The 24,941-nt window shown below is 42.3% G+C and overlaps 1 protein-coding gene across 3 annotated transcripts in view; it reads right to left on the reverse strand.

Annotated features, from left to right (window-relative positions):
• megf11 (multiple EGF-like-domains 11) overlaps nucleotides 1-24,941 on the reverse strand; it is a 510,687-nt gene that overhangs the window by 88,168 nt on the left and 397,578 nt on the right. The gene's annotated exons all lie outside the window — the stretch shown is intronic.

Consider the following 24,941-nt stretch of genomic DNA (forward strand, 5'->3'; position numbering starts at 1 on the left):
CAACAGTTGCAAAGCTGTGTCATCAACACTCACAAGTATGAAATTACTTTTTTTAAAGTAATCATTTCTTATTTCAAGCATGTAAAAAAAAATCATGACTTTGACACAATTGTGTCTCATATTAAAACAGATGACGGCCAAATGGACTTTGCTGTTTTATTTTCAATGAAACAATAGAAAATATTTACTCATATAGTAGTACAGTTGTTATTAGTGGGAATATACTCGTTTTTAGGTATTTTTGGATTCATTGAGGTTAGCTAATTTGACTAGTTTTGGAAAGTCTTGACAAGCCAAATTTTCTTGTTGTATTGGCAGATAATTTTGCTTAGTTCAAATAAAATACCCCTGATTTTTTTGTTTTGTTTTGAACACTGACTTTTTGCATTGTGTGATTCGATAAACCCTTCAATTTATAGCTTGTTGCTTCGATTAATGGTTTAAGGGCTCGGAACTTTCAACATGGAAACATAGTTTCTGCAGGTCCGCTGCAATAGAGCACATATGAGAACAGTGGTGTTTGGGTGTCAGAAACAGTCGAACAGCGGAGAGGATTTAAAAAAATAAAAGTAAATATTACTGCAAACATGTTTAAAGTGCAATTTCCATGTTGATGTCTTTATTTTCTTTTTTAAGAAAAATCATTGTTTATTTCAATTATTTTCCCTAAAAATACACATTGAGGCTATACCGTGTGTTTTATCCGATTACTCAATTAATCGAACAAACTAATTGATAAAATGAATCAGTTATTAAAATTGTTAAAACAATCAATAGCTGCAGCCCAACACTAGATGCACAATGTATTATGAGCGCATGATAGTGCTGTGTAAATATCATACAATCAGACCAGATCATTAGGTGCAAATATAATAATGGTCTGTTTTTATTGGCACTGTAAGTGTGCCAGTAAAAAGTCAACATTTGATGTAAAAGTGATGCTCCTGATTCTATTGAATATTGCCTTACATTGCCTAGGTGCACAGAGTGTTAACAATGGTTGAAATACATTCTGGAGTTAAAAGAAAATAAAAAAATTAACTACAGTGGGTATCTAATATAATTAAATTAAATAAAATCAGGCAAACTCCTCATCTTGCATCCGTTCATTCTATCAATTTTAAACAACTGCATCATTTGTACATGCTGCAAATATCGACCTGCATGTTGAATTGCAAAACAATCTATCAACACATCCTTCAGCTTAGAGCAATTAGGGGGAAAAAGGACCAAGAGAGTGCAAAACCAAACCCTTGCGTGCTGGATAAGGAGGAGTAGAAAACGCTGCTCGGTAGAAAAAGTTGAAAGTAAGTAAGTAAGTAAAGATAAAACCAGAAAGCGCTGTACAAAACATAGGTGAAGTAGAACAATAATTCAATTCAAAACAACAGGGGCAACAACATAAAAAGGATACAAAGTGGAGTAAAAATGATAATTAAAAGGTGCATTAACTTTACTAAAAAGAGAAGTTTTCAAATGTTTCTTAACGCTTTCAACACAGTCAAGATCACGGAGTGACTGGTGCAACTTGTTCCAGAGTCTGAGAGCTATAGCCTGGCATGCAAGGTCTCCACAGGTTTTTAAACACGTTTTTAGGATCTTTAAAAGATCCTGGCCTGAAGACCGGAAGCTACGGCCTGGAGAGTAGGGGCATAGCAAGTCAGTGATGTACTGAGGGCCCCAACTATGCAACGCACGGAATGTCAGGACTAAAATGTTATAATCAGTGTTGAATTTAACTGGGAGCCAATGAAGACTGGATAAACTTTTACGTTACCAAAGCATTGTTCAACCCATTCTTCTGTACTGTCCCACAGGTTTTTTCACGAGGCTTACTGTAATCAACCGGACCAAACTCACATGCATTACAAACATGGCAGCTAAACTCATCGGCCTACCCACACCCAACATTTCAGATCCAAACCACAGGTCCATCATTCCACTGGCAAACACAATAGTCCAGGATATGGTTCACCCACTACACCAATACATCATCCCACTACCATCAGGGCGCAGGTACAGAACTATCAAATTCCAGAGGGCCCGCCTCGGGAAAAGCCTTATCCCTGCAGCTATAGCCACCCTAAAAAGCAACCCCGGCCGACCTGTTCGACAAGCCTGTAAATGTGTTGGTCATGTATGATGTCTTTTTGTTATTTTTGTTTGTGATGTGTAATGTGTATTGTTTAAATGTACAGCAGTGAAAATGAATTTCCCCAACGGAGACCAATAAATCAGAATCAAAATCAATCAAAAACAGGGGTGTTATGGACTGTTCTGGATGCACCGGTTAAAAGTCTGGCAGTTGTATTTTGTACCGTCTGAAGTCTCTTTAGCGTTAACTTGTTGAAGAGAGTGAAAAGAGAATTGCAATAGTCAATGTAAGATGATTGATGAAATGAATAAGAGAACCAATTTTGACGACAAATGTCTCACTTTAGAAATATTTCTGAGATGATAAAAACTCTCCAAAGACATGGACTGATCAAACACAACCCCAAGGTTTCTGAGGATGCTTTTAACAGATGCACCCAGAGCACCAAGGGAGTTCTTGATCAGGGAGCAATTGTCAGAGTTTCTGTTTTGTTGACTTTATCTGGAGGAAATTTGAGGACGACCAGTTTTTAATATAGTATAAGTGTTGTGGGACATGCGTATTCTGCGTGTCCCTCCGCTGCGGGTCCAACCTGAGGACCCGCTGACAGCGCATTCCAAATACGCCCCCACTCTCATCAAGCGGACCGCGCCCACTCTCCGCCGCAGCCGGCCGCAGTACACACCTGTGACTGATGACGACGAGCTGCTTAAGAGACCAGTGGACCCAGGGATCTGCGCGGGAACTTAGTTCTCTACTGACATTCAGTAAGCTGTAATCCTGCGTTATGCGATCCTGCTTTCCCTGTGATTTTCCCTCTCCATGTTCTCAGTGTGTTTCCTTGTGTCTCCTCCGCAGTTCCCCCGTTGCCTGGAAAGAGAGCTGTGCGTCTCTCTTCTCCCTCTGGACTTTGACTGCCTCCCTCTATCCTCGACCCCCCTCCCCCACTTTGGACTCGGATCTCTTGACGCCCCTCTCAGCCCCACGGACCCCCGCTTGTATCCCGGATCACCTGCCTGTTCCCTTGGACGTTCCTTCGCTCTCGTCAACACGTTGGTAACACACACTTCAGTTAACCTACACACATAGCATCACACCACATACACTTTTGAATCTATAGTTCACATTCCATTCCTTTAGTTCGTTTTCTATTGTTTGATTATTAGAGATATGTGATTTAATATCCATATATTAAATCTCTGTACACTACTGCCACCTGGTGTTAGTCTGCTGTCATCTCCCTCTGCATTACATAACAGTAAGTTCCCGCCAAAAATTTATTATGGACCTAGGGTTTCGGATGACATTTTTTTTTTTATATATATATATATATTTTTTTTTTTTTCTTCTTCCTCCTTTGCCCTTCTCACGATGGCTTTTTCCTTTCTATCTTCCCTGGACAATTTTTCTAGACCTTCTCAACAATTTAATGGACTGTTTAGCAGTGCTGTAGGGTTGGACGAATTTACCCGCCGCCTGGCCACCCACCTCCCACCCTTAGTGACTGTTCCACACTCAGCAGGAAGCGTCTGGCATTCGCTTTCGAACGGGGGGGATGGTACTGATGGCTGTGCTGATGTGGTGCCGCAGCTGCAACCAGCCAAGCTACCCCCTGCCAGGGAAATTCCACTTGTCTTCCGCTTTTCACAGCCGCAACCATCAGTCCCGAGGTTAGCGCCCGAGCTAGCTCCAGTCCCGAGGCTAGCGCCCGAGCTAGCTCCAGTCCCGAGGCTAGCGCCAAAGCTAGCTCCAGTCCCGAGGCTAGCGCCCGAGCTAGCTCCAGTCCCGAGGCTAGCGCCCGAGCTAGCTCCAGTCCCGAGGCTAGCGTCCGAGCTAGCTCCTGTCCCGAGGCTAGCGTCCGAGCTAGCTCCTGTCCCGAGGCTAGCGTCCGAGCTAGCTCCTGTCCCAAGGCTAGCGTCCGAGCTAGCTCCTGTCCCGAGGCTAGCGTCCGAGCTAGCTCCTAGACCGAGGCTAGCGTCCGAGCTAGCTCCAGTCCCGAGGCTAGCGTCCGAGCTAGCTCCAATCCCGAGGCTAGTGTCCGAGCTAGCTCCTGTCCCGAGGCTAGCCTGTGAGCTAACACCCGTACCCAGGCTGGCTCCCTCATCTCCACCAGCTCCCAGGCTGGCCAGGACCTCTGCCCCTCGGCCAGCAGCACAGACTTCAGCACCTCGGCCAGCTCCTCAGCCACCTCCTCGTGTCCGGCGGGCCGCACCACGGCGCCACCCACCTCCTCGTGTCTGGTGGACCGCACCACGGCACCGCCCACCTCCTCGTGTCCGGCGGGCTGCACCACGGCACCATTCGTGCCCGCCTTACCGACGGCCAAGACATCGACCACTCCTTGGTCATCCACCTCGCCGGCCACAGCGGCGGTCCACTCGCCGCCGCCACCAGACTTGTCCACGATGGCTTCTGAGACACTTGGGCCGGCGACCCACCACCAGTTCGCCCCTCCACCCTCCCTTGATTTTTGTTCCTGCTTTTGGGGGGGTTCAGATTCCTGGACATCTGGAATCTGTCCATAGGGGGGGGATACTGTTGTGGGACATGCGTATTCTGCGTGTCCCTCCGCTGCGGGTCCAACCTGAGGACCCGCTGACAGCGCATTCCAGACACGATGAGCTGCTTAAGAGACCAGTGTACCCAGGGATCTGCGCGGGAACTTAGTTCTCTACTGACGTTCAGTAAGCTGTAATCCTGCGTTATGCGAGCCTGCTTTCCCTGTGATTTTCCCTCTCCATGTTCTCAGTGTGTTTCCTTGTGTCTCCTCCGCAGTGCCCCCGTTGCCTGTTGCCTGGAAAGAGAGCTGTGCGTCTCTCTTCTCCCTCTGGACTTTGACTGCCTCCCTCTATCCTCGACCCCCCCCCCCCCACACACTTTGGACTAGGATCTCTTGACGCCCCTCTCAGCCCCATGGACCCCCGCTTGTATCCCGGATCACCTGCCTGTTCCCTTGGACGTTCCTTCGCTCTCGTCAACACGTTGGTAACACACACTTCAGTTAACCTACACACATAGCCTCACACCACATACACTTTTGAATCTATAGTTCACATTCCATTCCCTTAGTTCGTTTTCTATTGTTTGATTATTATAGATTTGTGATTTAATATATATATATATATTAAATCTCTGTACACTACTGCCACCTGGTGTTAGTCTGCCGTCATCTCCCTCTGCATCACATAACAATACGCACTCCAAGAACTCAGAAACTTGAAAACCAGTTGAGTAACAAGCAAATGATCGAATAAGTTCTCTAAAAGTCTTGCTTTTATGACACAATTTTGTCTGCCTCAAATCTTATTTACTTGCTCAGATTTCTTCAACATGGAGCTGGACGCATGGAGTGAGACAAAATGGACAATTTGGAGAGCTGTCCGAAACACCTGCCAGCTCCCGACGGGGGGAAGCGCCCTTTCTCCACTGCTGTGCATAATTTTGTAGTCTATTGACTGCTGCAGATATGTAGAGCGTGACATCTGGAGGTCTATTGATGATGCCGTCATATCCAGCCTGTTAAACAGTGAGGAAAGTCGCCTCTTGTTGACTCCATCATTCTTTACACTGCCTGTGTCAGAGCCTAACAACAAGCATCGATTCCTTCCTCTCACTTGCCAGTGCCGTGATGAATGACCGTGAACACTCACATCTGAGTACACAAAGCAATAAAGTGACGGTGTCACTCCAAGAAGAGCCATCAGCATCTTTTTATCTCAGGAAACTCTCAAAGTTCCGGGATGACAGGACCCCGGCCGCAATGTTTTATTGACCTGTTATTGAATCTTGTCTTACTGTTTTTTTTCTCCCTGCTGGTATCAGTATCTAAAAGCCAAACATAAAGATGTCCTGAATTACAACTCAACAGCAGAATGACTCAGCAGAATCTTTAAACTAAGCATTTATTGTAAAATCCGCAGTGAAATATAACCCACTTCAAAGCAAAAGTTGTATGTTGTATGTTTTTCCAAGCTCGTACTTTAAATAGACATCACAAACTGTCTTACTCAGTGGCCCAGTGGTTAGAGTGTCCGCCCTGAGATCGGTAGGTTGTGAGTTCAAACCCTGGCCCAGTCATACCAAAGACTATAACAATGCGACCCATTACCTCGCTTGGCACTCAGCATCAAGGGTTGGAATTGGGGTTTAAATCACAAAAAATGATTCCTGGGCACGGCCACCGTTGCTGCCCACTGCTCCCCTCACCTCCCAGGGGGTGAACAAGGGTGATGGGTCAAATGCAGAGAATAATTTTGCCACACCTAGTGTGTGTGTGACAATCATTGGTACTTTGACTTTAATACCGTATATTAATCTACAGTATTCCTTGTCTATACCTTCTACACAGGGTCACATTTTTTCACCTGATCAGGTAGATGCTAATTTATTAATGCAATTACTAATTTAAATAACATGGAGTTGTTATTTACCAACAAACAAGTTGAGTGCAAATTTCTTTAGCAGCACCATATCAACCAGACCGCCACATAGATCAAAATGTGTTGTTATCCTACATTATTTTCCGATTCCTCAGTCTTTGTACGCCACTGTTTTCATATACCGTATTTTTTGGATGATAAGGCGCACTTAAAATTCTTTCAATTTCTCAAAACTCGACAATGCGTCTCATAACCCGGTTTGATTGAAACTTTTATTAGTAGATTGCACAGTACAGTACATATTCCGTACAATTGACCACTAAATGGTAACAAATGTTTTTCAACTTGTTTAAGTCGGGATCCACGTTAATCAATTCATGGTAAAATTCAATTCTCGGTGCACCTAATGTACGTAATAATTTTGGTTGTGCTCACAGACCTCGAAGCGTTTTTTTTTTGGTACATGGTTTGATGATAAGTGTCACACATAAGATAAACATGTTGACTGCAATATGACAGCAGTCAAACATAAGAGATACATGTAGACTGCAATATGACGGCAGTCAAACATAAGAGATAAATTTAGACTCCAATATGACCGCAGTCAAACATAAGAGATACGTGTTAACTGCAATATGACGGCAGTCAAACATAAGAGATACATGTAGACTGCAACATGACGGCAGTCAAACATAAGAGATACATGTAGACTGCAATATGACGGCAGTCAAACATAGGAGATACATGTAGACTGCAATATGACTCAAGTAAACAACAACATATTATAAGTTCCTGTTATGGGTCACACTCCTGCTGCCTCTCTCCCTGCTGCTTCTCCTCCTGCTGTGCGTCCAGACAAGCACACCACGAGTCACGCCCACAGCGCTCTCTCTCTGCTGCGGGAGCACCTCCTCGCACCTGCAAACATTTACCAATCTACACACCTAGCCGTGATGAGCGATCAGCCTTCAAAAGCAAACACAACCTGAGATCTGACGCCAGAACGTAGCTTCACGTACCCAGTACAGTAAGCCCACACCTATCTAGCTCGCCCGCATGTCCATACTCTCTTCCTGTGCTCCCTCCCTGTCATGCTCATTGTCTCTTGTGCTGTGTCATCCTTCAGCTTCTCGCCATCCTTCCTTGTCGTCGAGTTGTGTGTCTCGTCACCTTGGACCTCCCGTGGATTTTCCCTTGCCTTCCTGGAGATCGACCTCACGCCTGCCTATCGACCACGACGCCACGCTCCTGTCCTTGATCTTCCGCCTGTCCCCCGACGCTCGAGTCTGCCTTGCCCTTGTTGGACATCCGCCTGGATCCCAACACGCACCCTCAACACCCTCTGACAACCATATACTCAGATAAGTCTCACACTCAGTCACACTACGTCTCTTTGGATTAATTACACACCTCACTTACACACTAAGCTGTCAATAAACACGCTGACAGCTAACGACGTCATCGTTTCCCTGCCGTCTTCTCCCGCTGTCCTGTCACAGTTCCATTGAAAATATAGAACATTACACACAACGCTCAAATATCTATCAAAATGTTTTAGTACCACTTTGGTAAGCTATGAAGCCGCACCGCCTGATGGATTGTATTGTGCTTCAACATACTGGTATTATTATGGTGTGTGTGTAAGGTAAGACATTACCTGTCGTTTTGTTTCAAAATATTATGCAAAATAACATTTCCTTGCCTTCTAGTGCTTACATTAGCTCTCCACTTACGCCAGTTCCTACTTGTTCATCACCACACGAGCTCACCTGCGTTCCAGCGGTCGGCGGCACGACGGAGGACTTCACCCCGAACATCGGTGCGGTTGGCGCCCCAGAGATGGAGGAAGACTGCTCAGACACCGGTGAGGACAGCGGCTCAGCGGCAGACGGTGTAACGGCTTTTGACGACTCCCTGGCCGCCATTAAAGTCGGCAGCGCGGAGGTCCTCCTAACCTCTCCAGAAACCTTGAGGGTCATCGCCGCGTCACCTGGACCCCCCACGGCCTACACAGGTTTCGGGGGACTCTTCGTGGATCCATGGTCTTTGTTCTCAACCTCACCAAAACCCGCGAAAACCACATCTACCCCCACCACTCCTACCTGGCCCCCTCTCCCCCTCTTCAACCACGCCGCTCCCCCATCACCTGGACGACGAACAATGGGCCTCTCTCCCTCTCCTCCTCCCCCAAGTCTTGCCACAGAAAACTCAATAACAACCAACACCCCTGCATCTTCTGGAGAGTACTTCTCTCCAACGGACTCTGATGTTCTCTTTGGTTCCGGTGGGCTACACATCATCCATCTTAATGTGAACAGCCTCTCTGGAAATAAACTCAACCAAATCAGAGAAATGTTCCACAGCAATAAGGTAGAAATCCTGTGTTTCTCCGAAACTAAATTAGATGATAGTGTTTCTGATTCAGAGATAGAGATAGAAAACTTCTCGGTCATCCGAAAGGACAGGAATAAACATGGTGGTGGTGTTTGTAAGTATATTCACCAGGATATTAAATACATAACTCGCTCTGATCTCAACCACAATACCCTTGAATCTGTGTGGGCAGAAATCAAATTCACTAACGCTAAGCCGGTACTAATAGGGACTGTATACAGACCCCCTCATCAGAGTGATTTCTATGGTGCCCTCGAGGAGTGCTTAGCTGGTGTAGAAAACATGGAGATTATTATAACTGGAGATCTGAACACAGATATTCAACGCAGAGATGCGCCTGTCTTCAAATCTTACTGCAAATTCTGTAATCTGCACGCTCTTTCCCAGCTAATAACACTCTCCACACGGGTGTGTGATTCCACCCAGTCAACCATAGATCTCATCCCCACATCAGACCGGCATAATATCAAAAATAGTGGGGTCATGATCTGTGGTCTTAGCGACCACTATATAACCTTCTGCACACGCAAAATAAGTAAACCTAAAGCCAATGGCCACATAACAGCTCATTTCAGATCCCTTAAAACATACTCCAGTGATAATTTGAACCTCAAATTAGGTGAGTGGGACTGGTCCCCTGTTCTCACGAGCAACCTGGTTGAAGATGCTTGGGATCACTTCAAAACAGCGTTCCTAGCGGTACTAAATGATATGCCTCCGTGAGAACAGCCAGGATCAAAGCCCGCTCTGAACCATGGATCAATCCAGGCCTATTAGCTGCCACAAAAGACAGGGACAGAAAATACTTCGAATACCAAAAGTGTAAAACCGAAGTAAATAAACAACCCAATAATAACCTCAAATCACTCCTTTCAACGCTTAAAAAGCAATGCAATAAAGTAAGAAATAAGACAAACAACCTGACTAAATCCTTAAAAAAAAATTATATCAATGACAAAATAGAGGAAAACACAAATAAGCCACGTGAGCTCTGGAAAATTCTCAACAACCAGCTTCCTGGATGCAGCCAGAAACTTAAAACCAGACTCACCGACATCAACATAAAGGAGGGTGACTCACTCACTACGGATAAAATGGAGGTAGCAAGCAGACTTAACACCTTTTTCACCAGCATAGCCACAACTTTCGTTAACAAGCTATCCCATCACTCTGGTCGCTTTGGTGTAGAACACATTAAAGCCTTCTACGGAAAGCTAGGAGTAGTCAACAACAATTTCAAATTAGAAACGGTCTTAGCTAACGAGGTGCTTAATAAATTGAGCGCGGTCTACCGGCCTTGACAATATCCCCTCCAGATTCCTCATGGACTCTGCCACCACCTTTGCCCCAATAATCGCACATATAATAAACCTCTCATTCAAACAAGGCCAAGTACCCAAGGATTTCAAGAGAGCAAGAGTAACCCCCCTTTATAAAAAAAGAAGCAAATTAGAACCTGGTAACTACTGACCTGTTTCTATTCTCAGTTCCATTTCGAAAGTAATGGAGAAAATAGTTTATGAACAAGTTGATAGATACCTTGCTTCTAATAAACTAATGTACAAATTCCAATCCGGCATCAGAACTAACCACTCCTGAACTCCTAAATATTTGCACCTGGCTCGCCGACAACAAGCTATCCATACACTTAGGTAAAACGGAATCCATCCTATTTGGGTCCCATATCAACCTTAAGAAAGTCAATGACTTCACTATAAAAGTGGGTGACATTGTTATCACCAGGAAAGATGAGATCACCTACCCAGGTTCCATTCTAGAGGCTAATATTTCCTGTGATAAAATGGCAACCAAGGTAATCAAAAAGGTTAACCAAAGAACGAGATTCCTCTAGAGAATCTCCTCTCTGGTCAACAAAAGCACCTTGAGGATTCTAGCGGGAACTCTCATTCAACCCTTTTTCGATTACGCTTGCACCTCCTTGTACCCCAGCACCTCCAAAACCCTAAAATCTAGACTCAAAACATCCCAGAATAAGCTAGTCCGGTTAATTTTAGACCTCCACCCCAGATCACACCTCACTCCAACACAATTCTCCAAAGTGGGCTGGCTAAGGGTGTAGGACAGAGTAAAACAACTTGCACTGAGCCTAGTCTATAAAATCCGCTACACCTCCCTGATACCGAAGTACATGTCAAACTACTTCCTTAACGTAAATGACCACCATAATCACAACACCAGGGGGAGCTCCACAAACCACTTTAAACCCAGATTCCGATCTAACAAAGGTCTTAACTCATTCTCTTTCTATGCCACATCAATGTGGAATGCACTCCCAACAGGTATAAAAGTAAGTGCATCTCTATATTCCTTTAAAACCGCTCTAAAACAACACCTCCAGACAACTTCAACACTTTACTAACACCCTCCTCCATTCACATCCCATCTCCCTGGATTATAAACAACCTAATGTAAATAATCAAATGTACTTCTAATGTATATACTTGTTCTTATGCTATCTGAACTCACTATGTTCTCTGCTCGCTGTACATATCCTACTAAGTGAGACCTACACTGTTTCAATGTCAATTTCTCTGTTGATGCAATTGTTGATGACTGAAGTACTGATATCAACCAAAGCTCCTCATCCCACCCCCCGGATTGTAAATAATGTAAATAATTCAATGTATATACTATGACGATTAACCTGTGTGATGACCGTATTATGCCGATAGTATATATTTGTACCATGAATTGATTAAATTGAAAAAGTAATTCGGGTGTTACCATTTAGTGGTCAATTGTACGGAATATGTACTGAACTGTGCAATCTACTAATAAAAGAATCAATCAATCAATCAATCAATCAATGGTCGTGAAATATGTGCTCCCTCCACAGGGCACGATCTGCGGCATCTTGCAGTAGCAGCAAATGTGTGTGTGTGTGTGTATTTTAAAATGTCTATATATTGCTCATTTTTCTATATGTCTGTCTGTCTGTCTGTCTGTCTTATCAGTATCTATCTATCCATCTATCCATCTATGATATTAATTCAACATTAGACAATAGAAATGAGGGAACTTGTCACACTTAGGAACAAATAAGCTACCCTAAGAGTGCTCTGCAGCGCACGTAGATTTTGTCCTTACCTACAAACAAATCCGAGCTAAGTAAACATTGGTGAATACAACAATCTCCTTAAAAACTTCGTAAATAGGCCTAAGAACAAAATTTGTTCATAAGAACGATTGCTGAATGGGGCCCAGTGTTTGTAAACTCTTTCGATGCTGTAGGCCAGGGGTCGGGAACTTTTTGGCTGAGAGAGCCATACGAGCCAAATATTTTTAAAAGTATTTCCGTGAGAGCAATAATGATTTTATTTTTTTTCACACTGAATACAACCATATGCGTGCATTTTTAAGAAAGACCAACATTTCTAGAGTATAATAAGTCTCTTATTTTTTTAATAACATTGTTATTCTGAGGTGAACCAAAAATAAATAAAATACTTCTTAAGATTAATGCGACTTCTTGAACAGGTGCGGTAGAAACCGGATGAATGGATGAAAATACATGGGAATGTTTTATATTTTGAATGTTAATTTTGACACTGTGATTACCAGCGGAATTATTCATTACTTATCGTGTTAACCAATGTCAGGTAAGATTTATCTGAGAGCCAGGTGCAGTCATCAAAAGAGCCACATCTGGCTCTAGAGCCATAGGTTCCCTACTCCTGTTGTAGGCCATGTGCTGATGCTGACTGTGCATTTTTTTGTTTGTTCCCTTTTTCCTTGTGAGTATTAAATTAGTTTAACTTGCATTCCATTCCGCCTGCCATTCTCTGCATCTTTGGCTTCACGCTGCAAGCAACGCTCACCAGACCGTGACAAAAACGTGTTTGCATTGATGTTTTGGGATGACTGGAACAAATTAATTGATTGGATTTACATGATCTCTTAGGATAAACACTTGCTATTTGAAAGGAACTGCACTTTGTATTTTTTTATTTTGCCTATTATTCACAATCCTTATGTAAGACAAGCACAAATATTTATTTTAATTTTTAATGCATTCTAACTCACGAATGAATGTGAGAAAAAAATCAATGAACCCTTTGGAAAATGCTCTACTCTACCTATAAAGTGCTTAAAACACATCCAAACACCTCCATCAAGGTTTTCTATACACACTGTAAATATATATGTAATATATTAACAGGCACATTTATGAAAACTTAATATTTACGTACTTTGCTCATATTAAGCATGCGGCGGCGCATTAATCCTAAAAACGCATCACAGCGTTCGCTTTTTCCTTCGACATTATGACTGCGTTTACCATGGTAGGTTGTGTTCCTGAAAAATCTCACTACAGACTTCATGAGAGCCAACAAACAATAAAACAACACTTCCTATACAATGTCTGCTGTCACTTAATCATTTCAACAAAAAAAGCGGGGTGGAACCAAATAATTTTTGTATATTCGTATGCCAGGTCAATTGAATGCCAACTGTCGGCTTATATCCTCATTCATCTACTATCAAAGTGTGGATGTTGCTCTCCCGTGGGTCCTCCAGACCACCAATCATCGCCATGAGAGCCCGGATCAAGGTTACATTAGAGTTTTTATATATGATTGTCCAGCACATTGCTTTCCAGCAAGTGTCCTCTTGTCGCTCTTGCTCGTGCTCTTGCTCCAGCTCCAACAACCCTATCCTCCCGGCTACTGCCTTTTAACAGAGCAACAGCTGATTAGATAACTCGGTCCAGGTTGGCCATCTACGCATCTGTCGCTGATTTCGAAGCCGGTCCTGGCACACCCCGCTTCCCTGCAGGCCCGCGGGCCACACCCCCCTTCCACACAAGGTAAGATGCATTATTTATGATGGAGAATGAACTTTTTATGAGCATCGAGGCAGCTCACCAGCTGAGGATGTTAACATAACCACATAAACTAGTTAGCTCTCTGTGATCATGACACCGCTATCAATAGTTTGTCCGTGTTAGCACTTATAAATAAATGATAAATGGGTTGTACTTGTATAGCGCTTTTCTACCTTCAAGGTACTCAAAGCGCTTTGACACTACTTCCACATTTACCCATTCACACACTGATGGAGGGAGCTGCCATGCAAGGCGCCAACCAGCACCCATCAGGAGCAAGGGTGAAGTGTCTTGCTCAGGACACAACGGACGTGACGAAGTTCGTACTAGGTGGGATTTGAACCAGGGACACTCGGGTTGCGCACGGCCACTCTACCACTGCGCCACGCCGTCCCAAATAACTTGTCTTTGCAGTTTAATATCAAAAATGCTTGGCTAATATTCAAGTCCGGAAATGTTAATGGAGCATTGTTGCCGGTTTTTGGATGTCTTATTTAGATGGTTTTACAGGCAGAATAGAAGACCTCCCATTAACTCTAATGTAAGCTGATGTTTATTTACGAGTTACAATGCATTAAAAAAATACATCTCCCTTCTTGTCTTACATAATGATTGTTAACAATGGGCAAAATCCAGTGGTGGCCGTGTGTTTCTCACCGGGGCCTACAGTGATGTCTTACTTTGTCCGACTTCACCTCTCAAAATACCGTAATTGATGTCACCACATGGACACGGCTGGAGATACTATACAGAAACACACTTGCACGCTACTGGGCAATAAATCCCCTCAACAGTGTACAAAAGGGTCTATTTTTTGGCACATTTAATAAACCCGCCCCAGCAATTAAAACATGTCTTACGTAGTACTGTCAAAATTAAAATGAATCATGAAAAAACAAGGAAATTAAATATTTGAACTCACAATTTCTTAGCACCCATCTGACGGCGTATAAGCCAGTGGTACGGTCGTAATCGGTGAAAGTGGCAGCCAAACCATTTTTCCGCCGGTGTTGTGCAAAAATGTGATTGTCTGCCAAAAATTGATTTCCTTTGCGGGAAATACACAAACGCCCACATTGTTGATTCTGAAGGCCTCGGGCCGATTTGGTACAGCATGGCAACATAAGCTAGCTGAATTCTGATTGGATACAAACTCTAAACTAAAAACAACATTACTGTAAGGAATATAATATGACATGAAGAGAATATGAATACGTTTAGATATTTAGGGAAAGTAAATTCAAAATTACTTTCATCTTTAATTAGGATTGGAGATGTCCGATAATGGCTTGTTTGCCGATATCAGATTTTCTGATAGTGTCCAACACTTAATTACTTTTTCCGATATCAACCGATACCGATATATACAGTCGTGGAGTTAACACATGACATTATTATGCCTAATTTTGTTGTGATGCCCCGCTGGATGCATTAACAATGTAACAACTCAAGTTATGGAAAAAAAACGCCAACATGGCAATGCCATATTTATTATTGAAGTCACAAAGTGCAATTATTTTTTTTTTAACATGCCTCAAAACAGCAGCTTGGAATTTGGTACATGCTCTTCCTGAGAAAGCATGAGGAGCTTGAGGTGGGCGGGGTTTAGGTGAAGGTTGGGGGGGTGGGGGGGCTATAATGTAGCGTCCAGGAAGAGTTAGTGCTGCAAGTGGTTCTGGGTATTTGTTCTGTTTTGTTTATATTGTGTTTATGTTCTCCCGAAATGGGTTTCTTCATTCTTGTTTGGTGTGGGTTCACAGTGTGGCGCATATTTGTAACAGTGTTAAAGTTGTTCATACGGCCACCCTCAGTGTGACCTGTATGGCTGTTGACCAAGTATGCGTGGCATTCACTTGTGTGTATGAAAAGCCGTAGATATTAGGTGACTTAAAGGCAGTGCCTTTAAGGTGTATTGGCGCTCTGTACCTCTCCCTATGTCCGTGTACACAGCTCCGTTTTCAAATTTTACTTTTTGAAACTGATAATACCGATAATTTTCTAAGCAGATACCGATAATTTCCGATATTACATTTCAAAGCATTTATTGGCCGATAATTCGGCTGTCCGATATTATCGGACATCTCTAATTATGACCATGATTTCTGGTTATGTTAGGCTAGCAGAGAAGGCCTGGCAGGCCCTGACGGCTCACCACTGGCAAAATCTTAAAAACAGTGCATTTCCCCTTTAAGACCTTTTAGAATGAAAACAGAGTCAACACTGTTCGAGCAATATCTTATAAAATGAGTAGTTTTCATTTATTTTGTTTTTATTTTGTTTCATTATACATCTGGTGACCTCCAGTATTAATTTTAAACAAGTAAATAATAACATTGCCAGTATGGTTATTAAAGGATCAAATCAATTCCATCCATCTATACATCAGTTTTGTGTAATGTATTTCCTGTGACCAGCAGACTTTTGGCAAGAGTAGCTGTAAACACTGAACACAATCACAACGCACATATGGACAAACAACTACTGACACTCATATTCACACATATAAACAATTAAGATCTTCTTTTTTGAAATATTGCATGTACAATTGATAAATGGGGATGCACCCTAAAAGCAAACAATTCCCTTCTATGAGAAACATCGCTTTGAAATTAGACTTTGGGAGTTCCACTGTATTTCTAACAAGGACATACTTCCGTTATATATATTTCTTTCATTGCATTCTATCAGAACAATTTCACTCTGTAAATAGGAACATCACATAAGGTGAGGTCAGCAAGGGGAACTGATGGGAAGGAAAAAGGAAGGTAGAAAAAAACACCATTCCTGTTCAGAGCAAAATTTACTACTCTTCTTCGTCAAGGTGATACAAGCTCCTCCCATGTGTCATATCCTGCAATAACCAACATGCTCTCTTCACCTACCAGTGCTAACCTATGCATGATCCTCTCACCATAACAAGACTCAGATGGGGTCAGACGTATGGAATACATCTTACACACTCCTGGGAACTGAAACACAAAGTACCGCCGACATCACTGATGAGAATGATATGGAATTCACATTCCTTGGAGTCTTCATTAGATATAACCTGTCATAAAGGCCAGACAGCGAAGGTCTGCAGAGCCTTTCCCTCCTTACAGAGGTCCTGAAGAAAAGTGGGATTCACCTACGAATCAATGCTCATCACATTCAACACCCACATCAGTGTTTCATAAAGTGCGATACTGCATCTAATGCATCCTGCCAATCAGTTGATCAACCGTGCCCCAGCAAATACAAACATATATACCGTATTTTTCGCACTATAAGTCGCAGTTTTTTTCATAGCTTGGCCGGGGGTGCGACTTATACTCAGGAGCGACTTATGTGTGAAATTATTAACACATTACCGTAAATTATCAAATAATATCATTTAGCTCGTTCATGTAAGAGACTAGACGTATAAGATTTCATGGGATTTATCGATTAGGAGTGACAGATTGTTTGGTAAACGTATAGCATGTGTTAAGATCCGTACTCCAATCTTCCCATTTTATGGTTTATTGTTCCATTTTTGTATCACCCTGTTTGACGTCTTTATTTCCTGTTTAGTCTGTCACCATGGTAGCTCATTAGTTCACCTGCCCCTTGTTATCTACGCACACCTGTTTTCTTCTAATCACCTCCCTTATTCAAACTCACCCCTTTTCGTTATTCATTCTCGGATCCTAATTTTCCTACGTGCAACCGTGACGACTTTCATCATACTACTGTATGTATTTTCTCGCTAGCTCTCACGCTATGCCACTTGTTTATTCCAGTTTTCATACTGATGATTTGTTTTCTCGTTTGTGCTCTCGAACCAAGTTTTAGTTTCCGAGTGTTTTATCCTAGCTTTCTTTTTTTTGCCTTCTCTTTACAACAGTGTTTTTGTTCCTAGCCTTTTTATTATTTAATAAATCCATTTATAACTTACCTTGTTGTGTTCATCGCTTTGACGCATCCCTGGAAAAACCAATCCGGCATTACAATGCCACACAAGCCTCACAGCATGTTCTATAAGTTATTGTTATTTGAATGACTCTTACCATAATATGTTACGTTAACATACCAGGCACCTTCTCAGCTGGTTATTTATGCATCATATAACGTACACTTATTCAGCCTGTTGTTCACTATTCTTTATTTATTTAAAATTGCCTTTCAAATGTCTATTCTTGGTGTTGGCGTTCATCAAATAAATTTCCCCCAAAAATGCGACTTATACTCCAGTGCGACTTATATATGGTTTTTTTTTTCCTTCTTTATTATGCATTTTCGGCAGGTGCGACTTATACTCCGGAGCGACTTAGACTCCAAAAAATACGGTACAAGCAGCATGTATGTATTTTTTTAACCAATTCAGCTCAAACTGAATTAACTTGTGCTCGTCAATCCCCCTAAAAGTGTGCAACACATTTGGTGGTGATTCCCCTTTAACGCCCTAAAGTTCGTTTTTTAGAGTGCATTAAAGGGAAACGGCACTTTTTGGGATTTTGCCTTATCGTTCACAATCTTTCTGTAAGACATGACGACAGATGGATTTTTTTTGATGCATTCTAAATATAAAAATAAAAGTCTGCTTACAGCGGCACCAAAGGAAGCTCCAATAAATAAAAGATTAAAAAAACACCAACAATGCTGCATTTACATTTTCTGACTTGAATATTAACCAAGTATTAGTGATATTGTTATTATAAGCGCAAACACAGACAAACTAATTATAGCGGCGCCGTGATCATTACTGCATGAGTGGCTAAATGTATTATTAGTTCATCATGCGTTTTTCGTTCCTTGCTCCCTGTAAGTTAATTGTAGATATCATAAATCATGCATCTCACATGGACAGAAGAAGTGTGAGTAGGTATTCCGACAAGTTGGTACACTTTGACAGCCGTTTTGGACCTGAAAATGGCCAGAACGACATAAAAAGACGCGTGTCCCCCCACCCCCATCACCCTGTTTCTGTGTGTGGATTATGAGTCTTTCTATATGACAGCAGACATTGCACGATAAGTGATGATTTATTATGTTTGTGTCATAAAGGTTTTTTTTTCGCAGCTTACTGCGAGGATTGTTCTCCCGGGATGCAATCGGACTATACTGGACACGGCTTGTAGGTAAGAACATTATTTAATTATTCAAACTCAAAGTACTACAAATAGTGCTCAAGCCGAAGGCACAGCTTTACGCAAGAAACAAAAGCTAAGACTTAACATAAACTAAGGACATGAAACATGAAACTGAAAACATGAAAAAAAAAAACTCACTGAACTGTGGCTTGAAACAAATAGCAATAACTATGGACATGAAACAAAACACAGCATGAATCGAACAGCATAATCTATGGCAAGAAAAGTCAAAACGGGGCAATGTCGCCAGGCAGACTAATTGAAAAAGACAGGCTTGAATAATAATCTCATTTTAGCGACCGGTGTGAGCCGAACAAATGAGGCAGGTAAATGGTAAAATGGGTTGTACTTGAATAGCGCTTTTCTACCCCTTTTTAAGGAGCCCAAAGCGCTTTGACAGTATTTCCACATTCGCCCGTTCACACACACATTCACACACTGACGGCGGGAGCTGCCATGCAAGGCGCTCACCAGGACCCATCAGGAGCAAAGGTGAAGTGTCTTGCCCTAGGACACAACGGACGTGACTAGGATGGTAGAAGGTGGGGATTGAACCAGTAACCCTCAGATTGCTGGCACAGCCACTCTACCAACTTCGCCACGCCTTCCCAAAAATAATTGTGAAACTAATGAGTCGCCACGGAGACAAAACAAACAAGGAAGCGAAAACAGGAACTAATGATGTCTAAAACTAACAGAACATAACAAAAAACTGATCCGGACCACAGATCATGACAGTTTGTTGGCTCTCATAAAAGTCTGTCGTCAGTAATAATCAGTGATAAAGAATAAAAAAAGCTAACGCCGTGATGCGTTTTGAAATTAATGCACAGCGTATGCTTAAAATTATGAAAATATGTAAATATTAAATGTGTATTACAAATGTGCCTGTTGCTACATTACATATATACTTACATCATGTATATACAACCTCAATAAAGGTGTTTAAATGTTTTTTTTAGACTTAATCTTAGACAAACTTTAATGATTCACAAGGGAAATTGTCCTACACGGTAGCTCAGGGACAAAGGATGGAAAGGATAGGGGGGTGGGCACCCACATCTGCGGTCCTCTCCAAGGTTTCTCATAGTCATTCACATTGACATCCCACTGGGTTGTGAGTTTTTTCTTTCCCTTATGTGGGCTCTGTGCCGAAGATGTCGTTGTGGCTTGTGCAGCCCTTTGAGACACTTGTGAATTAGGGCAATATAAATAAACATTGATTGATTGATTGAATAAGGATGGAAAGGATAATGCAAATGGCGGCACAAAAAGACTGCAAAAACAAAAGGTATAAAGTGGACTAAAAATGTACCATAGGAGCAATATAGAATAGAATAGAATAGAGTTTTATTGTCATTATTGCAGTGAACAGGTTCTAAGAACAACAAAATTGGAGCAGATCCCCTAAGGTGCATATACAATATGGTAATATAAATAGTAAAAAAAGATAGAAATAAGAGATGTATCTACATATATATGTATATATATCCACACAGCTGCATATATGCATACAATGAATATATATACATACATACATATAACATTATTGCACATTATAGTCCGAAAAAAATAAAAGAATTAAAAGACATAAAACATGAGGACATGATGGACATATTGTGCTCACTCAGTGCCTGTTTAATGCTACTATGGCTCTTGGGTAAAAGCTGTTTTTTAGTCTATTTGTGCCAGCTTTTAGCATCCTATAGTGTCTGCCCGAGGGTAGCAGTTCTAGGTGGCTTTCAGGATGCTCTGTGCTTTCCTGAGACAGCGGGAGCTGTACAGATCAGCCAGGGAGGGGAGGGGGCATTCGATGATCTTCTGGGCGGTCTTTATGACCTTCTGGAGCGCCGTTCTCTCTGCGGCCGTGCAGCTGCTGGACCACACGCAGATAGGTCAGGATGCTTTCAATGGAGCACCGGTAGGACACCAGCAGTTCCCAAGAGAGTTGGTTGTTCCTGAGTATTCTCAGGAAGTGCAGTCTCTCGTGTGCCTTCTTGATGGTAGCCGTGGTGTTGGTGCTCCAGGATAAGTCGTCGGCCAGGTGGTCTTCCAGGAAGTGGAAGTTGGAGACCCTCTCCACGCAGTCACTGCTGACGATCAAGGGCAGGATGTCCGTTTTATTCCTCCTGAAGTCTATGACCAGTTCCTTGGTCTTGGAGGTGTTCAGGGCCAGGTTGTTGACTTTGCACCAATCCGACAGCTTCTCCACCTCGTCCCGATATGCAGCCTCGTCTCCCTCCGAGATGAGCCCCACTACGGTGGTGTCATCGGCAAATTTGAGGATGGAGTTGCTGGAGTGGGCAGGTGTGCAGTTGTATGTGTAGATGGAGTAGAGAAGGGGGCTCAGCACGCAGCCTTGTGGAGAGCCGGTGCTGAGGTACAGGCTCGATGACATGTGGCGACCCAACTGCACCCTCTGGGGGCGGTTGGATAAGAAGTATTTAATCCACATGCAGATGGAGTTCGATAGACCCAGGTCTGACAGTTTGTGCACCAGTCTATCAGGTATAATGGTGTTAAATGCCGAACTATAATCCACAAAAAGCAGCCACACGTAGCTCCCCCCGTCTCCAGGTGACCCAGGGAGGAGTGTAGGGCTGTGCTGATGGCGTCCTCTGTGGACTTGTTGGCTCTGTAGGCAAACTGGTGTGGATCGAGCTCGGGAGGGAGGACTGAGGTAATATGGGTCTGTACCAGCTTCTCGAAACACTTCATAGCTATAGGTGCAAGTGCAACCGGACGGTAGTCATTCAGGCAGCTGACAGATTTCTTCTTCAGCACCGGGATTATTGTGGAGGTCTTCAGGCATGATGGGATGACAGCCTGAGAGAGGGACTGGGTGAAGATCTTAGTAAATACTCCGGCCAGCTGGTCTGCACAGTCCCTCAGTACCTGTCCCAGGACCCCATCTGGGCCCGTAGTCTTCCTCTGGTTCACTGCCCTCAGCATGCGTCTCACCTCATGCTCCTCCAGTATAAGGGTGCAGCTGCTGTGGGTGTTAGGTGGGGGTGTTGTGACGGCTGCAGGTGTTTTTCTCCCGAATCGGGCGAAGAAGCTGTTTAACTCCCCCGCTCGAGAGGCGTCGCCGTCAGCTGAAAGGTTACTGGGTCTGAAGTTGGTCATGTGTTTTATTCCTTTCCATACCTCCTTGGTGTTGTTGCTCTGCAGGTGGTCTTCCATTTTCCTCCTGTGTTTGGTTTTTGCCTCTCTGATGCCTCTCTTCAGGTTGGCTCTGGCAGCACTGTAGAGTGCCTAGTCCTGCGCTTTGAAGGCACTGTCTCTCTCTTTGAGTAAGCCCTGGACTGTTTTTGTCATCCAGGGCTTCCTGTTGGGGTAGATCCGGATGTGCTTGTCCACTGTGACAGTGTCTATGCATTGTTTAATGTACCCCAGGATCGCTTCTATGTACTGCTCCAAGTCTTGAGTTTTCAAAAACTGACCAGTCTGTTGTAGCAAAGCAGTCCTGCAGCTGTTCCATGGCTCCCTGCGGCCATGTTTTGACCGTTTTGGTTGTGATAGGAGCACTTCTCCTTATTGGTATGTAAGCTGGCAATAGGAGCAGGGACATATGGTCAGACTTACCTAATTGGGGAAGTTTTTTGGCTCTATATCCATTTTTTATGTCGGAATAGACTTTGTCCAGTGTGTTAGCTCCCCTCGTAGCACACTTCACATGCTGGTGAAGTTTGGGGAGCACTTTTTTCAGGTCGACATGAATAAAGTCCCCCTCTATGATGTGGACTGCGTGGGGATATTTGTTCTGTTGTGCACTGATTGTATCGTGCAGCAGAGCTAGCGCAGTGCTAGCGTTAGCATCGGGAGCTATATACACGTTTGTGATCAGGACAGCAGAGTACTCCCTGGCTAGATGGAAGGGTCGGCATTTAACTGTAACATATTCCAGATCTTGGGAACAGCAGCTGTTAACTACCTTTAAATCTGAAGTCCAGTTGTTGTTTAGGTAGGTTAGCAATCCACCCCCACGCCGCTTGCCGGTAGACTCTGTGTTTCTGTCCTATCTGTGTGCTGTGTGACCGGTTAGCTCCATGCTAGCATCTGGGATTGAGGACGTTAGCCAGGTTTCTGTAATCAATAGGGCGCAGCTGTCCATCACAGTGTTTTGTGCTACACGGAGTCTCACCTCGACCATCTTCTCCTCTTTACCATGAGGAGCGACCGATCTCACATTAGCCAGTAATAGACTTGGTATCGCCGATCTGTTTGGGTTCATTTTTAGTCTGGCTAATACGCCGCCCCTTCGGCCACGGCGTCTTCGCCTCCGCCTTGCCGGGCACGGTAGCCATGGAGCTCCAGGGCTACGTGCTAGCTCCTCCGGGATGTTGTGTCGGCTTGTAAAATCCACTGAAATAACCTGCTCAGACCTCAATCAAAGCCCCAACAAATCGTTTTGGCTGTACATAACCTTTGCCCAGCAAGTTGCTGACTGGACTAGTAATAAACTATATATAAAAACAATAAAAACAATGCACCTAAGGGGAGAGCCTGGTCCATGCGCGCCGCCATTTATCCCATTTGTGTACATATAACATATGTAATATTTACATATTATATATACAGTATATACTATATACTGATATTTTATATTTTCTATATGTTGTATACAATATATAAAACATCTCAACGTGGCGCCGTTAAAAAATTACAAAATTACAAAATGTGCGGGCTGCAAATGGCCGCACTTTGGACAACCCTGCATTAGACCTTTAGAGAAAACCGTTTTTATGTGTATTTGTCCATTATATATATTTTTTTAAATGTAAGAAAAATGGTTGCTCACTGAAAGATTTGTCCGAATTCGTATAAAAAGAATGCTTTGTTAAAAAATTTTTTTTTTTTAGCAAAACTTGCCCGAAATTTAATAACAAAGCATTTGATAAAGGGAAGCATTTGACAAAATAATGTATTTTATTAAATAAAAATATCTGGGTAAATTTTTATTTAAATAAATGCTTCACGTATTACTGACTGAATAATTCTGGAAATTTGAGGCGAAAATTATAAATTTGTATTAGTAAATTAGGGAAATATTTACGAAATTCAATTACATTATTTAATGAAAAAATACGTGAACATTAGAGAAAAATGTGCTTTGTTTAGAAATCTTTTTAATTGGAAAAAAAATACCAAAACTCAAGAAAAATTTTGAAAACCGAATACCGTATTTTTCGGACTATAAATCGCAGTTTTTTTCATAGTTTGGCAGGGGGTGCGACTTATACTCAGGAGCGACTTATGTGTGAAATTATTAACACGTTTCCGTAATATATCAAATAATATTATTTAGCTCATTCACGTAAGAGACTAGACGTATAAGATTTCATGGGATTTAGCAATTAGGTGTGACAGATTGTTTGGTAAAGGTAAAGCATTTTCTATATGTTATAGTTTTTTGAATGACTCTTACCATAATATGTTACGTTAACATACCAGGTTCTTCTCAGTTGGTTATTTATGCCTCATATAACGTACACTTATTCAGCCTGTTGTTCACTATTCATTATTTATTTTAAATTGCCTTTCAAATGTCTATTCTTGGTGTTTGGTTTTATCAAATACATTTCCCCAAAAAATGCCACTTATACTCCAGTGCGACTTATATATGTTTGTTCCCTTCTTTATTATGTATTTTCGGCAGGTGCGACTTATACTCCGAAAAATACGGTAATTGAAAATATGACACAATTATAAAAAACATTAACTTTAAATGTTGGGAACTAAGGACACAAGCTTTTTAAGGTTTTATTAATAAATAATGGAAATAATTTAGAACTTACGTTTGAGCAAAAAAATGCATTGTTTATTGGAAAATAAAAAAATATATTGTGTATTAAAATTTAAGAAATATGTGTGATTTTCGGAGTTTTGACAACATGTGCTTTTAATTAATGGAATATTTGTAGGGAGAAATACATTATTTACTGCACCTAATCAGGTAAAATATTTTATTTTATCAATACATTTTGGGGTAAAATCAGACAAAAATGCTTTATTAAATTAAACATTTAAAATTAAAACATATTTAAAAATTGTGGATTTTCACTGAAAAATCAGGGGAAATTATTTTATTATGTATTGGAAAGGTTTCAAATGTA

The sequence above is a fragment of the Nerophis ophidion genome, linkage group LG12, assembly GCF_033978795.1.
Source record: "Nerophis ophidion isolate RoL-2023_Sa linkage group LG12, RoL_Noph_v1.0, whole genome shotgun sequence".
In the NCBI taxonomy this organism is placed as follows: Eukaryota; Metazoa; Chordata; class Actinopteri; order Syngnathiformes; family Syngnathidae; genus Nerophis; species Nerophis ophidion.